At 63.3% G+C, this 22,600-nt stretch overlaps 1 protein-coding gene across 4 annotated transcripts in view; it reads left to right on the top strand.

Annotated features, from left to right (window-relative positions):
* Nucleotides 1-22,600, top strand: part of GNG12 (G protein subunit gamma 12) — a 43,539-nt gene that overhangs the window by 9,653 nt on the left and 11,286 nt on the right. For 3 of the 4 annotated variants that reach the window (XR_010990610.1, XR_010990611.1, XM_068164554.1), the window contains exons 2-3: nt 3,577-3,633; nt 4,192-4,373. The gene's annotated coding sequence lies outside the window, so the exon portion shown is untranslated. The remainder of the gene's footprint in view (nt 1-3,576; nt 3,634-4,191; nt 4,374-22,600) is intronic. The other variant, XR_010990612.1, reaches the window with a different exon arrangement.

Below are 22,600 nucleotides of genomic sequence, written 5' to 3'. Positions count from 1 at the left end.
AACCGTGGGCCGGGGTGAGGGTGGCTGTCAGGGTGAAGGTGCCAGGCTCCTCTCTGTGGTGCCCAGGGACAGGACAGGGGCTGACAGGCAGAAGCTGGAACCCAGCAGGTTCCACCTGTACAGGAGCAGAAACTTCTTTGTTGTGAGGGTGCTGGAGGCCTGGAGCAGGCTGCCCTGGGAGGTTGTGGAGTTTCCCTGTGTGGAGACTTTCAAAACCCACCTGGATGTGTTCTGTGTGAGCTGCACTAGGTGACCCTGCATGGCAGCCTGGCCTGCAGCAGGAGCAGTGTGGCCAGCAGGAGCAGGGAGCTCATCCTGCCCTGTGCTCAGTACTGCTCAGGCCACACCTTGAGTCCTGTGTCCAGGTCTGGGCTCCTCAGGTTAGGAAAGAGGTTGAGCTGCTGGAAGGTGTCCAGAGAAGGGCAAGAAAGCTGGGGAGGGGTCTGGAGCACAGCCCTGGGAGGAGAGGCTGAGGGAGCTGGGGTTGCTTAGCCTGGGGAAGAGGAGGCTCAGGGGAGACCTTCTTGCTCTCTCCAACTCCCTGCAGGGAGGTTGTAGCCAGCTGGGGGTTGGTCTCTTCTCCCAGGCAAGCAGCACCAGAACAAGAGGACACAGTCTCAAGCTGTGCCAGGGGAGGTTCAGGCTGGAGGTGAGGAAGAAATTCTTCCCATCAAGAGAGACTGGCCCTTGGGATGTGCTGCCCAGGGAGGTGATGGAGTCCCCAGCCCTGGAGGTGTTTAGGCAGAGCCTGGCTGAGGCCCTTGGTGCCATGGTTGAGTTGATCAGATGCTGCTGGGTGAGAGGTTGGACTCAGTGATCTCTGAGGTCTCTTCCAGCCTGGCTGGCTGTGTGGCACTGGCTGTGTGGCACTGGCTGTGTGGCACTGGCTGTGTGGCACTGGCTGGCTGTGTGGCACTGGTTCTGTGGCACTGGCTGTGTGGCACTGGCTGGCTCTGTGGCACTGGTTCTGTGGCACTGGCTGGCTCTGTGGCACTGGCTGTGTGGCACTGGCTCTGTGGCACTGGCTCTGTGGCACTGGCTGGCTCTGTGGCACTGGCTGTGTGGCACTGGCTGTGTGGCACTGGCTGGCTGTGTGGCACTGGCTGTGTGGCACTGGCTGTGTGGCACTGGCTGGCTGTGTGGCACTGGTTCTGTGGCACTGGCTGTGTGGCACTGGCTGGCTCTGCAGGGCCCTGAGGATAGAAGAGCAGGCAGTGGCAGCTTCAGGAAAGGTCAGCACAGAACTGCTGGGCAGTGGCAGCCTCTCAGCTGGCATCCTCAGCCCTGTCACCCTCTGCTGCATGCCTTGTGTGGGTCTTGCCCAGCAAGCAGCAGCAGCAGAGCAAGCAGAGCCAAAAGACAAACTGGGCTGGCCTGGAAGGGACCCTTGAAGGCCACCCAGTCCTGCCCCACCTGCAGTCAGCAGGGCCTGGGTCAGGCTGCTGAAAGCCCCAGCAAGCCACATCCCAGGGCAAGCAAACCCAGGGCCTCACCGCCCTCACTCTCAACATTTCCTCCTTCCCTCCAGTCTCCTTCTCCCTTTCCTGGTTTCAGACCAGCACTCTTTGTGCTGCCACAGCAGGCCCTGCTGCAAGATCTCCTCCAGCTTCCTGCTGACCTTTCCCCTTACCCATGCCCCCAAGCCTGGTTTGTGTTGGGGCTGTAGGTAGTGCTTGGCACAGGTAAACCCTTGTGATGTCTCAGGGCACCTCCTGCTGCTGGTGTGTGCTCTTGGAGGTGCTGGGCTGAGCACAGCAGGGGCCCAGCTCCACCACCACTCACAAGCAGGGAGTCCATCAGGTTGGAAGGGACCCTCAGAGGTCATCCTGTCCACCCCCCTGCACTCAGCAGGGACATCTCCAAGCAGATCAGGCTGCTCAGGGCCACACCAAGTTGTGCCAGGCCACTCTTGGCAGATTGCTGCCCCCATTGAATTGTCTCTGTGCTGGGGGTCACAGTTAGCATTCACACAGTGAGGCTTGAGGGAGGCCTTGGTGGCTTGGAGCAGCCTGCTCTGGTGGGAGGTGCCCCTGCCAGCGCCAGGGGGGGTGGGATGAGATGATCTGCAAGGTCCCTGCCAACCCAGCCCACTGGGTGACTCCCTGGCTGGGCAGTGCTGGGGCAATGGTTGGACTTGGTGATCTCAGGCTTATCAGCTTCTAAAGGGCAAGGGGCTGGGGCCAGGCATTCTTCACAGGTGCCCAGGGGCAGGACAAGGGGCAGGAGCAACAGACAAACCCAGGAGGCTCCACCTGAGCAGGAGGAGGAACTTGTGTGGTGTGAGGCTGCTGGAGGCCTGGAGCAGGCTGCCCAGAGAGGCTGTGGAGTCTCCTGCTGTGGAGAGCTCCCAAAGCCCCCTGGGCACTGTGCTGCTGGGCAAGCTGCTGTGGAGAGCTCCCAAAGGCAGCTGGGCATTGTGCTGCTGGGCAAGCTGCTGTGGAGAGCTCCCAAAGCCCCCTGGGCACTGTGCTGCTGGGCAAGCAGCTGTGGAGAGCTCCCAAAGCCCCCTGGGCACTGTGCTGCTGGGCAAGCAGCTGTGGAGAGCTCCCAAAGCCCCCTGGGCACTGTGCTGCTGGGCAAGCTGCTGTGGAGAGCTCCCAAAGCCCCCTGGGCACTGTGCTGCTGGGCAAGCTGCTGTGGAGAGCTCCCAAAGCCCCCTGGGCACTGTGCTGCTGGGCAAGCTGCTGTGGAGAGCTCCCAAAGCCCCCTGGGCATTGTGCTGCTGGGCAAGCTGCTGTGGAGAGCTCCCAAAGCCAGCTGGGCACTGTGCTGCTGGGCAAGCTGCTGTGGTGCCCTGCTGGAGCAGGGGGTTGGAGTGGGTGACCTGCAGAGGTCCCTTCCCACCCCTGCCCCCCTGGGTTTCTACCTTCCAGCATTCTGTGACTTCAGCCTCATGACCTGGTGCAAAAGGGCTGTGAGAAGCTGACCTGGGAGGTGACCAGGGGGGAGTGACCACCCCAGGCCATGTCCTTAGGAAGGGAAATAGGGAAGCTGGGCAGGAGGGAGGTTTGGAGTGGATGTGACAGGGAGGGCAGGAGGGAGGTCTGAGGTGGATGTGACAGGGAGGGCAGGAGGGAGGTTTGGGGTGGATGTGACAGGGAGGGCAGGAGGGAGGTTTGGGATGGATGTGACAGGGAGGGCAGGAGGGAGGTCTGGGGTGGCTGTGACAGGGAGGGCAGGAGGGAGGTTTGGGGTGGATGTGACAGGGAGGGCAGGAGGGAGGTTTGGGGTGGATGTGACAGGGAGGGCAGGAGGGAGGTTTGGGGTGGATGTGACAGGGAGGGCAGGAGGGAGGTTTGGGGTGGCTGTGACAGGGAGGGCAGGAGGGAGGTTTGGGGTGGCTGTGACAGGGAGGGCAGGAGGGAGGTTTGGGGTGGATGTGACAGGGAGGGCAGGAGGGAGGTTTGGGGTGGCTGTGACAGGGAGGGCAGGAGGGAGGTGTGGGGTGGCTGTTGCAGGAGGCCAGCTCAGAGTGGTGTCATTTTGTGAGGATGGAACCACAAGGGCTGAGCCCTCTCAGCCTTGGCTTCCTTGCTCTCCAGCATGCCAACAGTTCTGCTCTCCCTCTTGTTTCAGGATCACTGCACTGATAATATCAAAGCCAGCCAGACCAGGAGCAGGCTGCCTATGTAGGTGAGTCTCCAGCCCCTGCTTGCTCCTTCCTGTCATGCAGAGCAGAAAGCAGCAGGACAAGTCCCAGGCCTCAGCCAGTTCCTTTTTTCTGCTCTCCTGTGGAGGATTCAAGGGCAGGAGCTGGGTTGGTGTGTTGGCTCCTGCCTGCAATGAAGGCTTTTCCTTCTTCATCCTGGCACTCAGCAAGGAGAAGCATGGCAGACCTCACTTCTCAGGGGAGAGCTTCTTGCTCTCTCCAACTCCCTGAAGGGAGGTTGTAGCCAGGTGGGGCTTGGGCTCTTCTCCCAGGCAAGCAGCACCAGAACAAGAGGACACAGTCTCAAGCTGTGCCAGGGGAGGTTTGGGCTGGATGTTAGGAAGAAATTCTTCCCAGCAAGAGAGATTGGCCCTTGGGATGTGCTGCCCAGGGAGGTGGTGGAGTCCCCAGCCCTGGAGGTGTTTAGGCAGAGCCTGGCTGAGGCCCTGGGTGCCATGGTTGAGTTGCTCAGATGGTGCTGGGGGAGAGCTTGCACCCAAAGGTCTTTTCCAAGCTGGTTAATTCTGTCTTCTCTTCTCCAGGCTTTGCACCTTGTTGGTGGCTTTGAGCTGAGTGCCACAGAGCTCTTCTCAGAGCATCTCCCACCAGTGTCCTCAGCTGGATCTCCCTCTCAGACTGAAGAGCTTGCTGAAGGTGACCTAAGCTGGACCCAGTGCCTCCCAGCCTGGTGCTGTGACTGTGGAGCACTCCTGCTGTACATGCTGTGAGAGCCTCTGCAGCTTGCTGTGTGTCCTGGGCTGGGAGCTGGGGCAGGGCCAGGTCCCTTCACTGGAGCCAGCTCCCCTCAGGGGCAGTGGGGAGGCTGTGGGCAGGCAGGGTGGGTGTTTGTCCTGGGGGGTTTGTGCTGGAGGTGCCATGCTCCACACTGCACAGTGCCTGAGTGTCTCTGAGCCATAGGCCATGGAGTTGTTTGGCTTGGAAGAGACCTCTCAGATCCTCAACCATCAGCCCAACCCCACCATGGCCATTAAAGCAGCACCTCCCTGGGCAGCCTGTGCCAGGTCCTGGCCAGGAGAGCTCCCAGGAAGCTGCAGTGTGCCACACAGCCTCATCTCTTTCCATGGAGTGTGGGGTCACAGGCAGAGGACCACAGAACAGCTCTAGAGTCATGGACAGGCTTGGGTGGGAAGGGCCATTTAGAGGGCATCCTGTCCAGCCCCTGCAGGCAGCAGGGACAGCTGCAGGCAGCAGGGACAGCTGCAGGCTGCAGGGACAGCTGCAGGCTGCAGGGACAGCTGCAGGCAGCAGGGACAGCTGCAGGCAGTAGGGACAGCTGCAGGCAGCAGGGACAGCTGCAGGCAGCAGGGACAGCTGCAGGGACAGCTGCAGGCAGCAGGGACAGCTGCAGGCAGCAGGGACAGCTGCAGGCTGCAGGGACAGCTGCAGGCTGCAGGGACAGCTGCAGGCAGCAGGGACAGCTGCAGGCTGCAGGGACAGCTGCAGGCAGCAGGGACAGCTGCAGGCAGCAGGGACAGCTGCAGGGACAGCTGCAGGCAGCAGGGACAGCTGCAGGCTGCAGGGACAGCTGCAGGCTGCAGGGACAGCTGCAGGCAGCAGGGACAGCTGCAGGAACAGCTGCAGGCTGCAGGGACAGCTGCAGGCAGCAGGGACAGCTGCAGGGACAGCTGCAGGCAGCAGGGACAGCTGCAGGCTGCTCACAGCCCCAGCCAGCCTGACCTGGCTCCAGGGATGGAGCTCTGGGCAGCCTGGGCCAGGCTCTCCCCACCCTCAGTGCCAAACATCTTTCCCTTCTCTCCAGCCTGAGTCTCCCTCTTTGAGTTCAGGCCATGCCCCCTGGGCTGTCACAGGCCCTGCTCAGAGGGCTGCTCCCAGCTTTCTACTGGCCCCTGGATTCCAGGAAGGCCACCAGCAGCTCCCCCTGGAGCCTTCTCTTCTCCAGGCTGCCCAAGCCCAACTCTCCCAGCCTGGCTCCCAGCAGAGGGCTTCCAGCACTGCTGTGGCCTCTCTGGCCCTGCGGGCAGGGCTCTGCTGATTTCCTGCCCTCCAGCTTTGCTTTTCCATTCCATTTAGTGTCAGAGCAGAAGGGAAAGGCTGCAGCTGCGGTGTTTCTCTGCTGGGCACCTCTCCCTGCCTTCCACTGGGTGTCAGCATGGCCTCACACTGCCAGCAGGAGCCCTGCCAGCTGCTGTGAGCTCTGCCTTTGGGCTTTCTGCTGGCACAAAACCTAGCTTGGCTGCACAGGAGAGCAGCTCAGGCAGCTTTGTGATGCTGGAATGACCCTGTGCAGGCACCAGAGGGGCTGGGTGAGCTGGAAAGGAGCTGGGTGAGCTGGAAGGGGCTGGGAAGGAGCTGGGGGAGCTGGAAGGGGCTGGTTTGCTGGAGGAAGTTCCCTTCTCTGAGCAGAGCAACTGGTTGGAGCAGGAGGAAAGTGGAAGGAGCTCTCCTTGGAGCAGTGCTCTGTAATTAGGGTTGCAGCTGGGACAGCAGGTCCCTGTTTCTGGAAGATCAGCCTGGATAACTTCTGCAGTGTTTGCTTTGAAGGTGGGGATGGGATGGGATGGGATGAAATGTGCTCCAGGAGGGCTGCTGCAGCTCTGTGCAGCCAGGACTCAGTGTGAGAGATGAGAGCTGAGCTGCTCACCCTCTGCTTCCTCCATGCCAGCCCTTCCACACTTCTGGCTTCCCAGTTCTGAAGTCCCAGAGTCCCAGCATGGTTGGGGCTGGGAGGGGCCTCTGGAGGTCATCCACTCCAACCCCCTGCTGCAGCAGGGCAGCCACAGCAGCTTGCCCAGCAGCACAGTGCCCAGGGGGGGTTGGAAGCTCTCCACAGCAGCTTGCCCAGCAGCACAGTGCCCAGGGGGGGCTGGAAGCTCTCCACAGCAGCTTGCCCAGCAGCACAGTGCCCAGGGGGGGCTGGAAGCTCTCCACAGCAGCTTGCCCAGCAGCACAATGCCCAGCTGGGGCTGGAAGCTCTCCACAGCAGCTTGCCCAGCAGCACAGTGCCCAGGGGGGGCTGGAAGCTCTCCACAGCAGCTTGCCCAGCAGCACAATGCCCAGCTGGCTTTGGGAGCTCTCCACACAAGCAGACTCCACAACCTCTCTGGGCAGCCTGCTCCAGGCCTCCAGCACCCTCACAACAAACAAGTTTCTCCTCCTGTTCAGATGCAACCTCCTGGGCTCCAGTTTGTGCCCACTGCCCCTTGTGCTGTCCCTGGGCACCACTGAGCAGAGCCTGGCCCCAGCCTCCTGCCCCTCTCCCTTTGGCTCTGCTGTGCTGAACCACTCAGAGTTGCTTATTCCTGCAGCCAGCTGCAGCCTCCACTTGCAGTGTCAGAGCTCTTGGCCTGGACACAGAGTCCTCAGGTTGTGCAAGTCCTGACATCCCAGCTGCTGAGCAGCCAGCTCTGCCCTGGAGGAAAGCCACAGCCATCAAGTCCCAACCAGCCCCCATGCTCCACAAAGCTGCTGGGAAGGCAGCAGGTGCAGAGGCACCCACAGCACCCTGGGAGCCTCAGGAACCTGCCAGGGAGGCACCCCACACCCACCCCCCCCCTTGGCCTGTCCCAGCAGGCCCTGCTCAGAAGTCTGTCCCCAGCTCTCTGCTCAGCCTCTTGAAGCACTGCAAGGCCACCAGCAGCTCTCCCTGGAGCCTTCTCCTCTCCAGGCTGCACAGCCCCAACTCTCCCAGCCTGGCCTCCCAGCAGAGGGCTTCCAGCCCTGCTGTGGCCTCCTCTGGCCCTGCTCCAGCAGGTTCATAGGATCATAGACTTGTTAGGGTGGGAAGGGGGCTCAAGGATCATCCAGTTGCAGCCCCCTGCCATGGGTCCCTGGCTGTGCTGAGCACTCCAGAGCTGCCCCAGCACTGCAGGGGGGGCTCAGCAGAGCAGAGGGGCAGAATCCCCTCCCTCCACACTGCTGGGCACCAGCCCTGGGCACAGCTGCCTCTGGGCTGGGAGCTCCTGTCCAGCTCTTCACCCACCAAAGCTCCTGGCTCTGCATTCCTGCTGGCTCTGGAGGCTGTCAGTAGCTAAGGGAGGCAGCTGGGTGTGGGGGTGATGGGGTTGGTGCCAGGCTGTCTGCAGAGTCCCAGCTGAAGGCAGCAGGGGCATGGTGCCAGGGAGGATGGACTGGGTCAGTAAGGTCACCACAAAGTGCTTCTGTGGCCTGTGCTGTGAGGTGGCAGGGAGCCAGGTGTGGTGGTTGGTGAGCAGAGGCCTTGGTGGTGCTGGGGATGTGAAAGCAGGGCCCAGCTCAAGGCTCTCCAGGCAGACTGCAGAGCTTGGAGCTGGAGAGGCTCCCCTGGGGAACCTGCAGCAGTGCAGCTCCAGCAGCACCACCTGCTGCTTGGGCCTGGGCACACAGCCTGCCCACAGCACTCAGCACCCCCTGGGGCTGCCTCTGCTCCCTCCAGCAGCAGCTCCATGCCTGGCAGCAGCTCTGCTACCCCACTCAGCACAGGGCAGCACAAGCAGGGCAGGGGCTGGATGTGGCTTGTGTGTGGTGGAAGGGACCCCCAGGCTCATCTGATCAACCCCCCTGAGACAGCAGAGACAGCTTGGCTGGAGCAGGGCCCTCAGGCACACATCCCACCGAGCTGGGATGGCTCAGGGCAGCCTCCTCCAGCCCTGGGGGTGGCTCTCAAGCCCTGGGAGGAGAGGCTGAGGGAGCTGGGGATGCTGAGCCTGCAGAGGAGGAGGCTCAGAGGAGACCTTCTTGCTCTCTGCAGCTCCCTGAAGGGAGGTTGGAGCCAGGTAGGGGTTGGTCTCTTCTCCCAGGCACCCAGCACCAGAACAAGGTTGGGCTGGATGCTGCTCAGAGGCTCAGGGCTGGATGCTGCTCAGAGGCTCAGGGCTGGATGCTGCTCAGAGGCTCAGGGCTGGGTGCTGCTCAGAGGCTCAGGGCTGGGTGCTGCTCAGAGGCTCAGGGCTGGATGCTGCTCAGAGGCTCAGGGCTGGATGCTGCTCAGAGGCTCAGGGCTGGGTGCTGCTCAGAGGCTCAGGGCTGGATGCTGCTCAGAGGCTCAGGGCTGGATGCTGCTCAGAGGCTCAGGGCTGGATGCTGCTCAGGGCTGGGTGCTGCTCAGGGCTGGGTGCTGCTCAGAGGCTCAGGGCTGGGTGCTGCTCAGAGGCTCAGGGCTGGATGCTGCTCAGAGGCTCAGGGCTGGGTGCTGCTCAGAGGCTCAGGGCTGGGTGCTGCTCAGAGGCTCAGGGCTGGATGCTGCTCAGGCTCAGGGCTGGGTGCTGCTCAGAGGCTCAGGGCTGGGTGCTGCTCAGGCTCAGGGCTGGATGCTGCTCAGAGGCTCAGGGCTGGGTGCTGCTCAGAGGCTCAGGGCTGGATGCTGCTCAGAGGCTCAGGGCTGGATGCTGCTCAGAGGCTCAGGGCTGGGTGCTGCTCAGAGGCTCAGGGCTGGATGCTGCTCAGGCTCAGGGCTGGGTGCTGCTCAGAGGCTCAGGGCTGGATGCTGCTCAGGCTCAGGGCTGGATGCTGCTCAGAGGCTCAGGGCTGGGTGCTGCTCAGAGGCTCAGGGCTGGATGCTGCTCAGAGGCTCAGGGCTGGATGCTGCTCAGAGGCTCAGGGCTGGGTGCTGCTCAGAGGCTCAGGGCTGGGTGCTGCTCAGGGCTGGGTGCTGCTCAGAGGCTCAGGGCTGGGTGCTGCTCAGAGGCTCAGGGCTGGGTGCTGCTCAGGCTCAGGGCTGGGTGCTGCTCAGAGGCTCAGGGCTGGATGCTGCTCAGGCTCAGGGCTGGGTGCTGCTCAGAGGCTCAGGGCTGGGTGCTGCTCAGAGGCTCAGGGCTGGGTGCTGCTCAAGGCTGGGTGCTGCTCAGGGCTGGATGCTGCTCAGAGGCTCAGGGCTGGGTGCTGCTCAGAGGCTCAGGGCTGGGTGCTGCTCAGGGCTGGGTGCTGCTCAGAGGCTCAGGGCTGGGTGCTGCTCAGAGGCTCAGGGCTGGGTGCTGCTCAGAGGCTCAGGGCTGGGTGCTGCTCAGGCTCAGGGCTGGGTGCTGCTCAGGCTCAGGGCTGGGTGCTGCTCAGAGGCTCAGGGCTGGATGCTGCTCAGGGCTGGATGCTGCTCAGAGGCTCAGGGCTGGGTGCTGCTCAGAGGCTCAGGGCTGGGTGCTGCTCAGGCTCAGGGCTGGATGCTGCTCAGAGGCTCAGGGCTGGATGCTGCTCAGAGGCTCAGGGCTGGGTGCTGCTCAGAGGCTCAGGGCTGGGTGCTGCTCAAGGCTGGGTGCTGCTCAGGGCTGGATGCTGCTCAGAGGCTCAGGGCTGGATGCTGCTCAGAGGCTCAGGGCTGGATGCTGCTCAGAGGCTCAGGGCTGGGTGCTGCTCAGGCTCAGGGCTGGGTGCTGCTCAGAGGCTCAGGGCTGGGTGCTGCTCAGGGCTGGGTGCTGCTCAGAGGCTCAGGGCTGGGTGCTGCTCAGAGGCTCAGGGCTGGGTGCTGCTCAGAGGCTCAGGGCTGGGTGCTGCTCAGGCTCAGGGCTGGGTGCTGCTCAGAGGCTCAGGGCTGGGTGCTGCTCAGGGCTGGGTGCTGCTCAGAGGCTCAGGGCTGGGTGCTGCTCAGAGGCTCAGGGCTGGGTGCTGCTCAAGGCTGGGTGCTGCTCAGGGCTGGATGCTGCTCAGAGGCTCAGGGCTGGGTGCTGCTCAGAGGCTCAGGGCTGGATGCTGCTCAGGGCTGGGTGCTGCTCAGAGGCTCAGGGCTGGGTGCTGCTCAGAGGCTCAGGGCTGGGTGCTGCTCAGGGCTGGGTGCTGCTCAGAGGCTCAGGGCTGGGTGCTGCTCAGGCTCAGGGCTGGATGCTGCTCAGAGGCTCAGGGCTGGATGCTGCTCAGAGGCTCAGGGCTGGGTGCTGCTCAGAGGCTCAGGGCTGGGTGCTGCTCAGGGCTGGATGCTGCTCAGAGGCTCAGGGCTGGGTGCTGCTCAGAGGCTCAGGGCTGGGTGCTGCCCAGGGCTGGGTGCTGCTCAGAGGCTCAGGGCTGGGTGCTGCTCAGGCTCAGGGCTGGGTGCTGCTCAGAGGCTCAGGGCTGGGTGCTGCTCAGGGCTGGGTGCTGCTCAGAGGCTCAGGGCTGGGTGCTGCTCAGGGCTGGGTGCTGCTCAGAGGCTCAGGGCTGGGTGCTGTTCAGAGGCTCAGGGCTGGATGCTGCTCAGGCTCAGGGCTGGGTGCTGCTCAGAGGCTCAGGGCTGGATGCTGCTCAGAGGCTCAGGGCTGGGTGCTGCTCAGGGCTGGATGCTGCTCAGGCTCAGGGCTGGATGCTGCTCAGAGGCTCAGGGCTGGATGCTGCTCAGAGGCTCAGGGCTGGGTGCTGCTCAGGCTCAGGGCTGGGTGCTGCTCAGAGGCTCAGGGCTGGGTGCTGCTCAGGCTCAGGGCTGGGTGCTGCTCAGAGGCTCAGGGCTGGGTGCTGCTCAGAGGCTCAGGGCTGGGTGCTGCTCAGAGGCTCAGGGCTGGGTGCTGCTCAGGGCTGGGTGCTGCTCAGGGCTGGGTGCTGCTCAGAGGCTCAGGGCTGGGTGCTGCTCAGGGCTGGGTGCTGCTCAGAGGCTCAGGGCTGGGTGCTGCTCAGAGGCTCAGGGCTGGGTGCTGCTCAGAGGCTCAGGGCTGGGTGCTGCTCAGGGCTGGGTGCTGCTCAGGGCTGGGTGCTGCTCAGAGGCTCAGGGCTGGGTGCTGCTCAGGGCTGGGTGCTGCTCAGGGCTGGGTGCTGCTCAGGCTCAGGGCTGGGTGCTGTTCAGAGGCTCAGGGCTGGGTGCTGCCCAGGGCTGGGTGCTGTTCAGAGGCTCAGGGCTGGGTGCTGCTCAGGCTCAGGGCTGGGTGCTGCTCAGAGGCTCAGGGCTGGGTGCTGCTCAGGGCTGGGTGCTGCTCAGAGGCTCAGGGCTGGGTGCTGCTCAGGGCTGGGTGCTGCTCAGAGGCTCAGGGCTAGGTGCTGTTCAGAGGCTCAGGGCTGGGTGCTGCTCAGGCTCAGGGCTGGGTGCTGCTCAGAGGCTCAGGGCTGGGTGCTGTTCAGAGGCTCAGGGCTGGATGCTGCTCAGGCTCAGGGCTGGGTGCTGCTCAGAGGCTCAGGGCTGGGTGCTGCTCAGAGGCTCAGGGCTGGGTGCTGCTCAGGCTCAGGGCTGGGTGCTGCTCAGGCTCAGGGCTGGGTGCTGCTCAGAGGCTCAGGGCTGGATGCTGCTCAGAGGCTCAGGGCTGGGTGCTGCTCAGGCTCAGGGCTGGGTGCTGCTCAGAGGCTCAGGGCTGGGTGCTGCTCAGGCTCAGGGCTGCGTGCTGCTCAGAGGCTCAGGGCTGGATGCTGCTCAGGCTCAGGGCTGGATGCTGCTCAGGCTCAGGGCTGGATGCTGCTCAGAGGCTCAGGGCTGGATGCTGCTCAGAGGCTCAGGGCTGGGTGCTGCTCAGAGGCTCAGGGCTGGATGCTGCTCAGAGGCTCAGGGCTGGGTGCTGCTCAGAGGCTCAGGGCTGGGTGCTGCTCAGAGGCTCAGGGCTGGGTGCTGCTCAGGGCTGGATACTGCTCAGGCTCAGGGCTGGATGCTGCTCAGAGGCTCAGGGCTGGGTGCTGCTCAGAGGCTCAGGGCTGGGTGCTGCTCAGAGGCTCAGGGCTGGGTGCTTCTCAGAGGCTCAGGGCTGGGTGCTGCTCAGGGCTGGATGCTGCTCAGAGGCTCAGGGCTGGGTGCTGCTCAGGCTCAGGGCTGGGTGCTGCTCAGGGCTGGGTGCTGCTCAGAGGCTCAGGGCTGGATGCTGCTCAGAGGCTCAGGGCTGGGTGCTGCTCAGAGGCTCAGGGCTGGGTGCTGCTCAGGGCTGGGTGCTGCTCAGAGGCTCAGGGCTGGGTGCTGCTCAGAGGCTCAGGGCTGGATGCTGCTCAGAGGCTCAGGGCTGGGTGCTGCTCAGGCTCAGGGCTGGGTGCTGCTCAGAGGCTCAGGGCTGGGTGCTGCTCAGAGGCTCAGGGCTGGGTGCTGCTCAGGCTCAGGGCTGGGTGCTGCTCAGGCTCAGGGCTGGGTGCTGCTCAGAGGCTCAGGGCTGGGTGCTGCTCAGGGCTGGATGCTGCTCATAGGCTCAGGGCTGGGTGCTGCTCAGAGGCTCAGGGCTGGATGCTGCTCAGAGGCTCAGGGCTGGGTGCTGCTCAGGGCTGGGTGCTGCTCAGAGGCTCAGGGCTGGGTGCTGCTCAGGGCTGGATGCTGCTCAGAGGCTCAGGGCTGGGTGCTGCTCAGAGGCTCAGGGCTGGGTGCTGCTCAGGGCTGGATGCTGCTCAGAGGCTCAGGGCTGGGTGCTGCTCAGAGGCTCAGGGCTGGGTGCTGCTCAGAGGCTCAGGGCTGGGTGCTGCTCAGAGGCTCAGGGCTGGATGCTGCTCAGAGGCTCAGGGCTGGGTGCTGCTCAGGCTCAGGGCTGGGTGCTGCTCAGAGGCTCAGGGCTGGGTGCTGCTCAGGCTCAGGGCTGGATGCTGCTCAGAGGCTCAGGGCTGGATGCTGCTCAGAGGCTCAGGGCTGGGTGCTGCTCAGAGGCTCAGGGCTGGATGCTGCTCAGAGGCTCAGGGCTGGGTGCTGCTCAGAGGCTCAGGGCTGGATGCTGCTCAGAGGCTCAGGGCTGGATGCTGCTCAGGCTCAGGGCTGGATGCTGCTCAGAGGCTCAGGGCTGGATGCTGCTCAGAGGCTCAGGGCTGGGTGCTGCTCAGAGGCTCAGGGCTGGGTGCTGCTCAGGCTCAGGGCTGGGTGCTGCTCAGAGGCTCAGGGCTGGGTGCTGCTCAGGCTCAGGGCTGGGTGCTGCTCAGAGGCTCAGGGCTGGGTGCTGCTCAGAGGCTCAGGGCTGGATGCTGCTCAGAGGCTCAGGGCTGGGTGCTGCTCAGAGGCTCAGGGCTGGATGCTGCTCAGAGGCTCAGGGCTGGGTGCTGCTCAGGGCTGGGTGCTGCTCAGAGGCTCAGGGCTGGGTGCTGCTCAGGGCTGGGTGCTGCTCAGAGGCTCAGGGATGGGTGCTGCTCAGGCTCAGGGCTGGGTGCTGCTCAGAGGCTCAGGGCTGGGTGCTGCTCAGGCTCAGGACTGGGTGCTGCTCAGAGGCTCAGGGCTGGGTGCTGCTCAGGCTCAGGGCTGGGTGCTGCTCAGAGGCTCAGGGCTGGGTGCTGCTCAGGCTCAGGGCTGGGTGCTGCTCAGAGGCTCAGGGCTGGGTGCTGCTCAGGCTCAGGGCTGGGTGCTGCTCAGGGCTGGATGCTGCTCAGAGGCTCAGGGCTGGGTGCTGCTCAGGCTCAGGGCTGGATGCTGCTCAGAGGCTCAGGGCTGGGTGCTGCTCAGAGGCTCAGGGCTGGGTGCTGCTCAAGGCTGGGTGCTGCTCAGGGCTGGATGCTGCTCAGAGGCTCAGGGCTGGATGCTGCTCAGAGGCTCAGGGCTGGATGCTGCTCAGAGGCTCAGGGCTGGGTGCTGCTCAGAGGCTCAGGGCTGGGTGCTGCTCAGGGCTGGGTGCTGCTCAGAGGCTCAGGGCTGGGTGCTGCTCAGAGGCTCAGGGCTGGGTGCTGCTCAGGCTCAGGGCTGGGTGCTGCTCAGAGGCTCAGGGCTGGGTGCTGCTCAGGGCTGGGTGCTGCTCAGAGGCTCAGGGCTGGGTGCTGCTCAGAGGCTCAGGGCTGGGTGCTGCTCAAGGCTGGGTGCTGCTCAGGGCTGGATGCTGCTCAGAGGCTCAGGGCTGGGTGCTGCTCAGAGGCTCAGGGCTGGGTGCTGCTCAGAGGCTCAGGGCTGGGTGCTGCCCAGGGCTGGGTGCTGCTCAGAGGCTCAGGGCTGGGTGCTGCTCAGAGGCTCAGGGCTGGATGCTGCTCAGGCTCAGGGCTGGGTGCTGCTCAGAGGCTCAGGGCTGGATGCTGCTCAGAGGCTCAGGGCTGGGTGCTGCTCAGGGCTGGATGCTGCTCAGGCTCAGGGCTGGATGCTGCTCAGAGGCTCAGGGCTGGGTGCTGCTCAGGCTCAGGGCTGGGTGCTGGTCAGAGGCTCAGGGCTGGGTGCTGCTCAGGGCTGGATGCTGTTCAGAGGCTCAGGGCTGGGTGCTGCTCAGGCTCAGGGCTGGGTGCTGCTCAGAGGCTCAGGGCTGGGTGCTGCTCAGGCTCAGGGCTGGGTGCTGCTCAGGCTCAGGGCTGGGTGCTGCTCAGAGGCTCAGGGCTGGGTGCTGCTCAGAGGCTCAGGGCTGGATGCTGCTCAGAGGCTCAGGGCTGGATGCTGCTCAGAGGCTCAGGGCTGGGTGCTGCTCAGGCTCAAGGCTGGGTGCTGCTCAGAGGCTCAGGGCTGGATGCTGCTCAGGCTCAGGGCTGGATGCTGCTCAGAGGCTCAGGGCTGGATGCTGCTCAGAGGCTCAGGGCTGGGTGCTGCTCAGAGGCTCAGGGCTGGATGCTGCTCAGAGGCTCAGGGCTGGATGCTGCTCAGAGGCTCAGGGCTGGATGCTGCTCAGGCTCAGGGCTGGGTGCTGCTCAGAGGCTCAGGGCTGGGTGCTGCTCAGAGGCTCAGGGCTGGGTGCTGCTCAGAGGCTCAGGGCTGGATGCTGCTCAGGCTCAGGGCTGGGTGCTGCTCAGAGGCTCAGGGCTGGGTGCTGCTCAGGGCTGGATGCTGCTCAGGCTCAGGGCTGGATGCTGCTCAGAGGCTCAGGGCTGGGTGCTGCTCAGAGGCTCAGGGCTGGATGCTGCTCAGGCTCAGGGCTGGGTGCTGCTCAGAGGCTCAGGGCTGGGTGCTGCTCAGAGGCTCAGGGCTGGATGCTGCTCAGGCTCAGGGCTGGGTGCTGCTCAGAGGCTCAGGGCTGGGTGCTGCTCAGAGGCTCAGGGCTGGGTGCTGCTCAGGGCTGGGTGCTGCTCAGAGGCTCAGGGCTGGATGCTGCTCAGAGGCTCAGGGCTGGGTGCTGCTCAGAGGCTCAGGGCTGGGTGCTGCTCAGGGCTGGATGCTGCTCAGAGGCTCAGGGCTGGGTGCTGCTCAGAGGCTCAGGGCTGGGTGCTGCTCAGAGGCTCAGGGCTGGATGCTGCTCAGAGGCTCAGGGCTGGGTGCTGCTCAGAGGCTCAGGGCTGGGTGCTGCTCAGGCTCAGGGCTGGGTGCTGCTCAGGCTCAGGGCTGGGTGCTGCTCAGAGGCTCAGGGCTGGGTGCTGCTCAGGGCTGGATGCTGCTCATAGGCTCAGGGCTGGGTGCTGCTCAGAGGCTCAGGGCTGGGTGCTGCTCAGGGCTGGGTGCTGCTCAGGCTCAGGGCTGGATGCTGCTCAGGCTCAGGGCTGGATGCTGCTCAGAGGCTCAGGGCTGGATGCTGCTCAGAGGCTCAGGGCTGGGTGCTGCTCAGAGGCTCAGGGCTGGGTGCTGCTCAGGGCTGGGTGCTGCTCAGAGGCTCAGGGCTGGGTGCTGCTCAGGCTCAGGGCTGGGTGCTGCTCAGAGGCTCAGGGCTGGGTGCTGCTCAGGCTCAGGGCTGGGTGCTGCTCAGAGGCTCAGGGCTGGGTGCTGCTCAGGCTCAGGGCTGGGTGCTGCTCAGAGGCTCAGGGCTGGGTGCTGCTCAGGCTCAGGGCTGGGTGCTGCTCAGAGGCTCAGGGCTGGGTGCTGCTCAGGCTCAGGGCTGGGTGCTGCTCAGAGGCTCAGGGCTGGGTGCTGCTCAGAGGCTCAGGGCTGGGTGCTGCTCAGAGGCTCAGGGCTGGGTGCTGCTCAGGCTCAGGGCTGGGTGCTGCTCAGAGGCTCAGGGCTGGGTGCTGCTCAGGGCTGGGTGCTGCTCAGGCTCAGGGCTGGATGCTGCTCAGAGGCTCAGGGCTGGGTGCTGCTCAGAGGCTCAGGGCTGGGTGCTGCTCAGAGGCTCAGGGCTGGGTGCTGCTCAGGCTCAGGGCTGGGTGCTGCTCAGAGGCTCAGGGCTGGATGCTGCTCAGAGGCTCAGGGCTGGATGCTGCTCAGAGGCTCAGGGCTGGATGCTGCTCAGAGGCTCAGGGCTGGGTGCTGCTCAGAGGCTCAGGGCTGGGTGCTGCTCAGAGGCTCAGGGCTGGGTGCTGCTCAGGGCTGGGTGCTGCTCAGAGGCTCAGGGCTGGGTGCTGCTCAGGCTCAGGGCTGGGTGCTGCTCAGAGGCTCAGGGCTGGGTGCTGCTCAGAGGCTTCCACCTCAGGGCCTTTTGGAGCAGTGAGCTGAGTGTCCCCCTTGGCTTTGGCACTGCTGGGTCCTCCTTTGCCCACTTTCCCTGCTGCCTTTGAAGGTTGCCAGGCCACCTCCTCCCTGCAGCTCCCACACCAGCTCCACCTCCCAGCTCCCTCTCCCCCAGGGCCTGGTTTCTGTGGCTGAGGAGATGTCTCAGAAGGTTGCATTTACAGATGGGTTGTAAGCTCAGATCTGTGCCAGGCTGACACCTGGGAGTGCAGGGGCTGGCAGCCTGGGAAAGCCCTGCAAGGTTTGTGCCCTTGGGGATCCCAGGCTCACAGCCTGCTGGGGTCAGAAGGAGCCTCTGGAGGTCCAGTCCAACCCCTGCTCAAGCAGGGCACCTACAGCAGCTTGCCCAGCAGCACAATGCCCAGCTGGCTTTGGGAGCTCTCCACACCAGGAGACTCCACAACCTCTCTGGGCAGCCTGCTCCAGGCCTCCAGCACCCTCACACCAAACAAGTTTCTCCTCTTGTTCAGATGGAACCTCCTGGGTTCCAGTTTGTGCCCATTGCCCCTTGTCCTGTCCCTGGGCACCACTGAGCAGAGTCTGGCTCCAGCCTCTTGCCCCCCACAGCTCCTTCAGCTCTTGCTGAGCATTGCTCAGCTCCCCTCTGGGGCTGCTCTTCTGCAGGCTCTCAGCCCCAGGGCTCTCAGCCTTTGCTGCTCACAGAGCTGCTCCAGGCCCCTCAGCATCTTTGCAGCCTCCCCCTGGACTCTCTGCAGCAGTTCCCTGTCCTTCTTGACCTAGGGAGCCCAGAGCTGGCCCCAGGACTCCAGCTGTGGCCTCCCAAGGGCAGAGTAGAGCAGGAGGAGAACCTCCCTTGGCCTGCTGGCCACACTCTTCAGCTGGGCTCTCTCCAGTAGTTACTGCTCAGTGTGGGTTAGTCTTGGGTGCTAGTGGTCAGTGTTGGCTGGGGGGGGCTGGGGGCTGGGGTTGCCATTCAGTGCTCTCTTCACTCTGCTCATTCTCTCTACAATTCTCAGTTATTCCACTCAAAACCCACAGCTTTTGGGCCCTTCACCTTAATTCCTGTTTTACCCCACCCAGGAGGAGGAGGAGCAGTACCCAGGTGCCCTGCTGGCCCTTTCCTGGGCTGGGGGCTGGGAGCTGGGGGCTGGGAGCTGAGCTGCCTTTATGTAACAGCAGCACTTTGGAGCTGCTGGGCCAGCCTGGGGCTGCTTTGATTACATTGCCCTCAGCAGGTGCTGCTTACGTCCTGGCTCTGAAAGAGCCCCAGCAAACAAGCCCTGGATTGGTGTTGAATTCTCCCAGCTGGAGCTGCAGCTGAGTGCCCAGCCTGCTGCTCTGGGCCCCTGCTGCTGGGTGACCTCCTTACCTACAGAAATAGGGCAGGGCCTTGGGAGAAAGGGCTCTGCTTTGCTGGGGAACTGGGGCAGCTCTGCCTTGTTGCTGTTTGTGCTGTTGCTGGCTGGAAGAAAGAGAGCAAAGGTGGCAGAAGTGTGCTGGGGGTTGATGCTTCAGCATCCTAGGAGCCCAGGGATCCTCAGTACCAGGGTGGGGAGACTCTGGCACAGGCTGCCCAGGGAGGCTGTGGCTGTCCCCTCCCTGGAGGTGTCCCAGGCCAGGCTGGATGAGGCCCTGAGCAGCCTGGGCTGGTGTGAGGTGTCCCTGCCCCTGGCAGGGGGTTGGAGCTGGCTGAGCTTGAAGGTCCCTTCCAGCCCAACCCACTGTGTGCCTCAGAGGGCTGCAGCTTTGCTCCTGCAGGTGGGTGCGGAAGGGCAGGGTTAGGTGGGGGTGTAGCTGGAGGAGGCAGCAAACATCAGAGGCCCTCAGCAGCCAGCATGAGGCATGGGCTGGGAAGTTTGCTTCTGTTGAGGCTGAGCAGCACAGCCCAGCTGAGTGCTGCTGTGGAGCAAGGGAAGCATGGCCAGCAGGGCAAAGAGGGGATCCTGCCCCTCTGCTGAGACCCCACCTGCAGTGCTGGGGCCAGTCCTCAGCACAGGAGGGACCAGGACCTGCTGGAGCAGAGCCAGAGGAGGCCACAGCAATGCTGGGAGGCCAGGCTGAGGAGCTGGGGTGGTTCAGCCTGGAGAAGAGAAGGCTCCAGGGAGAGCTGCTGCTGGCCTTAAAGCAGCCAAGAAGAAAGCTGGGGACAGAGTTTTGAGCAGGGCCTGCTGTGACAGGCCAAGGGGGCATGGAAGAGGGAGACTCAGACTGGAGAGAAGGAGGAATGTTGGGCAGTGGGGGGGGTGAGAGCCTGGCCCAGGCTGCCCAGAGAGCTGGGAGCTGCCCCATGCCTGGCACCACTGCAGCTCAGGCTGGTTGGGGCCCTGAGCAGCCTGCTCTGGCTGCAGCTCTCCCTGCTGGCTGCAGGGGTTAGAGTGGCTGGACCTGGAGAGGTCCTTCCCACCCAGCTTCACAGATGGCATTGGGTTGGAAGGGATTCTCAAAGGTCACCTCAGCCAGCAGGGACACCTCCAACCACAGCAGGCTCCCCAGGGCTGCATCGAGGCTGGCCTTGAGTGTCTCCAGGGCTGGGACCTCAACCACATCCCTGGGCAGCCTGCTGCAGGCTTTCACCACTCTCCTTCTGCACAGCTTCCTAACCTAAATCTCCCCTGCTGCAGATTCAAGCCATTGCTCCTCACCCTGTCTCCAGAGGCCCTTCTGAGCAGTCCCTCCCCAGCCTGCCAGCAGGTCCCCTTCAGATACTGAAATGCAGCTCTAAGCTCTCCCTGGAGCCTTCTCCAGGATGAGCAGCCCCAGGTTTTCAGCTTGTCCTCACAGGAGAGCTTCTCCAGCCCTCTGATCAGCTTGTGGCCTCCCCTGGGCCTGCTCCAGCAGCTCCTTGTCCTTCGTGTGCTGGGGGTCCCAGAGCTGGACCCAGCCCTGCAGCTGAGGTCTCACCAGAGTGGCAGAACCACAGAGCTGGCAGGGCTGGAAGGGACCTCAAGGCTCAGCCAGCTCCAACCCCCTGCCATGGGCAGGGACACCTCACACCACAGCAGTTGCTCACAGCCACCTCCAGCCTGGCTGCAAACACCTCCAGGCAGGAGGCTTCCACCACCTCCCTGGGCAGCCTGTGCCAGGCTCTCACCACCCTCCTGGGGAACAACTTCTTCCTCACAGCCAATCTCACCTGATCACCCTCTCCATCTGCTGGCCAGGCTGCTTCTGATGCAGCCCAGGCTGCCACTGGCCCTCTGGGCTGGCAGTGCCCAGTGCTGGCTCCCACCCAGCTTCTCATCCCAGCAGCACCCCAAGTCCTGCTCTCAAGCTCCTCCTCTCCCAGCCTGCACTGCTTTCAGGGATTGCCCTGACCTGGGTGCAGGGCCTTGCACTTTGCCTTGCTGAGCCTCAGGAGCTTCTGCTCAGCCCAGGTCCCTCTGGGTGCCCCCATCCCACCCTTCAGCCTTCCCAACCTCACCAGCAAGCTTGGTGTCACCTGCCAGCCTGCTGAGGCTGCACTCAAAGGCCAGGTGTCCCCCAGGGAGAAGTCCTGCAGCTGAAGGTGACCCCAGCAGCAGCTCTGTTAGTAGGTTAGGTTGCCAGGGGCTGAGGTGGGAAGCAGCAGTACTGGGGGATGACCTAGTTGCTTGTAAATCTCTGCTGGAGGAGAGGTTTAGTAACCTTAGAAGGAGGACTCGGGCTGGTGCTGCCTGTGTTTGTTTGCAGAGGAGGGCAGACAAGGATCTCATTGCCAGATGCTGGGGGGGGCTTGCTTTGGGCTGGGTTTGCAGCATTTGAACTCACTACCAGAGCCTCACCAGCTGGGAGAGGCAGCACTCAAACTCTTCCTAACCAGGTCACTCCTGGGGGATGGGAAAGAAACACCAGAGAAACTCAACACCTCTCCAGGGGCAGAGATTGTCCCTCCTCTTCTACCTTTCTCAGCCCTCCAGGGGCAGAGGTCTTCCCTCCTCTTCCACCTTTCTCACCTCTCCAGGGGGCAGAGGTCTTCCCTCCCCTTCCACCTTTCTCACCTCTCCAGGGGGCAGAGGTCTTCCCTCCTCTCCCACCTTTCTCACCTCTCCAGGGGGCAGAGGTTGTCCCTCCTCTTCCACCTTTCTCACCTCTCCAGGGGGCAGAGGTTGTCCCTCCTCTTCCACCTTTCTCACCTCTCCAGGGGGCAGAGGTTGTCCCTCCTCTTCCACCTTTCTCACCTCTCCAGGGGGCAGAGGTTGTCCCTCCTCTTCCACCTTTCTCACCTCTCCAGGGGGCAGAGGTTGTCCCTCCTCTTCTTGCACCTTTCTCAGCTCTCCAGTGGGGAGAAAGAGATTTTGGGGTGAGGGAGAGATGGGAAGGCTGAGCCAAGTCAGTCTGGGCTTGCCCCAGTGAGAGAATGGTTCATCCTTTAATGCAAGTGGTGGAACACTGCAAGAGCTTGCCCAGGGGGGTGGTAGAGACCCCATCCCATCAAATACTCAAGGTCAGGGTTGATGGGACTGTGGAGAGCCAGGCTGGATGAGGCCTTGAGCAAGTTGGTCTGGTGGAGAATGTCCCTGCCTGTGGCAGTGGGCTTGGAAGTAGATGATCTTCAAGGTCCCTTCCAAGCCAAAGCACTCTGTGACTCCATCAGGAACAGGGATCAGGAACCACAGAGCTCTCTCAGCTCTGTGATTCCATCAGGAACAGGGATCAGAACCACAGAGCTCTCTCAGCTCTGTGATTCCATCAGGAACAGGGATCAGAACCACAGAGCTCTCTCAGCACTCTGATTCCATCAGAAACAGGGATCAGGAACCACAGAGCTCTCTCAGCTCTCTGTGACTCCATCAGGAACAGGGATCAGAACCACAGAGCTCTCTCAGCTCTGTGACTCCATCAGGAACAGGGATCAGAACCACAGAGCTCTCTCAGCTCTCTGTGACTCCATCAGGAACAGGGATCAGGAACCACAGAGCTCTCTCAGCTCTCTGTGACTCCATCAGGAACAGGGATCAGGAACCACAGAGCTCTCTCAGCACTCTGTGATTCCATCAGGAACTGGGATCAGAACCACAGAGCTCTCTCAGCTCTGTGACTCCATCAGGAACAGGGATCAGGAACCACAGAGCTCTCTCAGCTCTCTGTGACTCCATCAGGAACAGGGATCAGAACCACAGAGCTCTCTCAGCTCTCTGTGACTCCATCAGGAACCACAGAGCTCTCTCAGCCCCTGGAGATGCATGAGGAGAATGAAGTGCTCTGGGTTGGTTTCTTCCACACTGGGGTGGCTCAAAAAGGGACTTTTGAGCTGGGCCTGCTGTGACAGGCCAAGGGGGGATGGTTTGAACTAAAAGAGGAAGACTCAGGCTGGAGAGAAGGGAGAAGTGTTGGACACTGAGGGTGGTGAGAGCCTGGCCCAGGCTCCCAGAGAGCTGGGAGCTGCCCCGTGCCTGCAGCCACTGCAGCTCAGGTTGGTTGGGGCCCTGGGCAGCCTGCTGGGGTGCAGCTGTCCCTGCTGGCTGCAGGGGGGACCTGGGAAGGTCCTTCCCACCCAAGGCAGCCTGGGATTCTGTGTGTGTGTCTGTAGCTGGCTTCCCTGGAGCACAGGGGGAAGTTGTGGGGCAGTTTGGGGCTTGTGGGGCACTGGGGCAGGAGATGACTCCCACAGCCCAAGGCTCAGGTTGCTGACCCAAGGGTGAGGGTGAAGCAAGCAGGATTTACAAGCTGCCCTCCTGCCCAGCCAGGATGAGTCAGCCAGCAGTGTGTGCTGCCAGCCTGACCCCTCTGGCCTCTGTGTCATGGACATCTGCTCTGCTCAGGGTAGCTCAGCTCTGCTGCAGCTCCTCTCCTGGCAGCTGCAGACAGAAACCCTGGGTGGAGAGGTTGAGAGGGTGGAAGAGACACACTTGAGGTGCTCCATGGCCCTGAGCTGGTTGGTGCCTCACCTCACCTCACTTGCTTGGAGTGTGCAGGCTGAAGGGTGGACTCAAGGATTT

Source organism: Melanerpes formicivorus, unplaced genomic scaffold (assembly GCF_026170545.1).
Source record: "Melanerpes formicivorus ecotype bairdi unplaced genomic scaffold, bMelFor1.0.p_v2 SCAF_81, whole genome shotgun sequence".
Taxonomy (NCBI): Eukaryota; Metazoa; Chordata; class Aves; order Piciformes; family Picidae; genus Melanerpes; species Melanerpes formicivorus.
The sequence above is the reverse complement of the archived record's forward strand: the minus strand, read 5'-3'. Positions and strand labels throughout refer to the sequence as shown.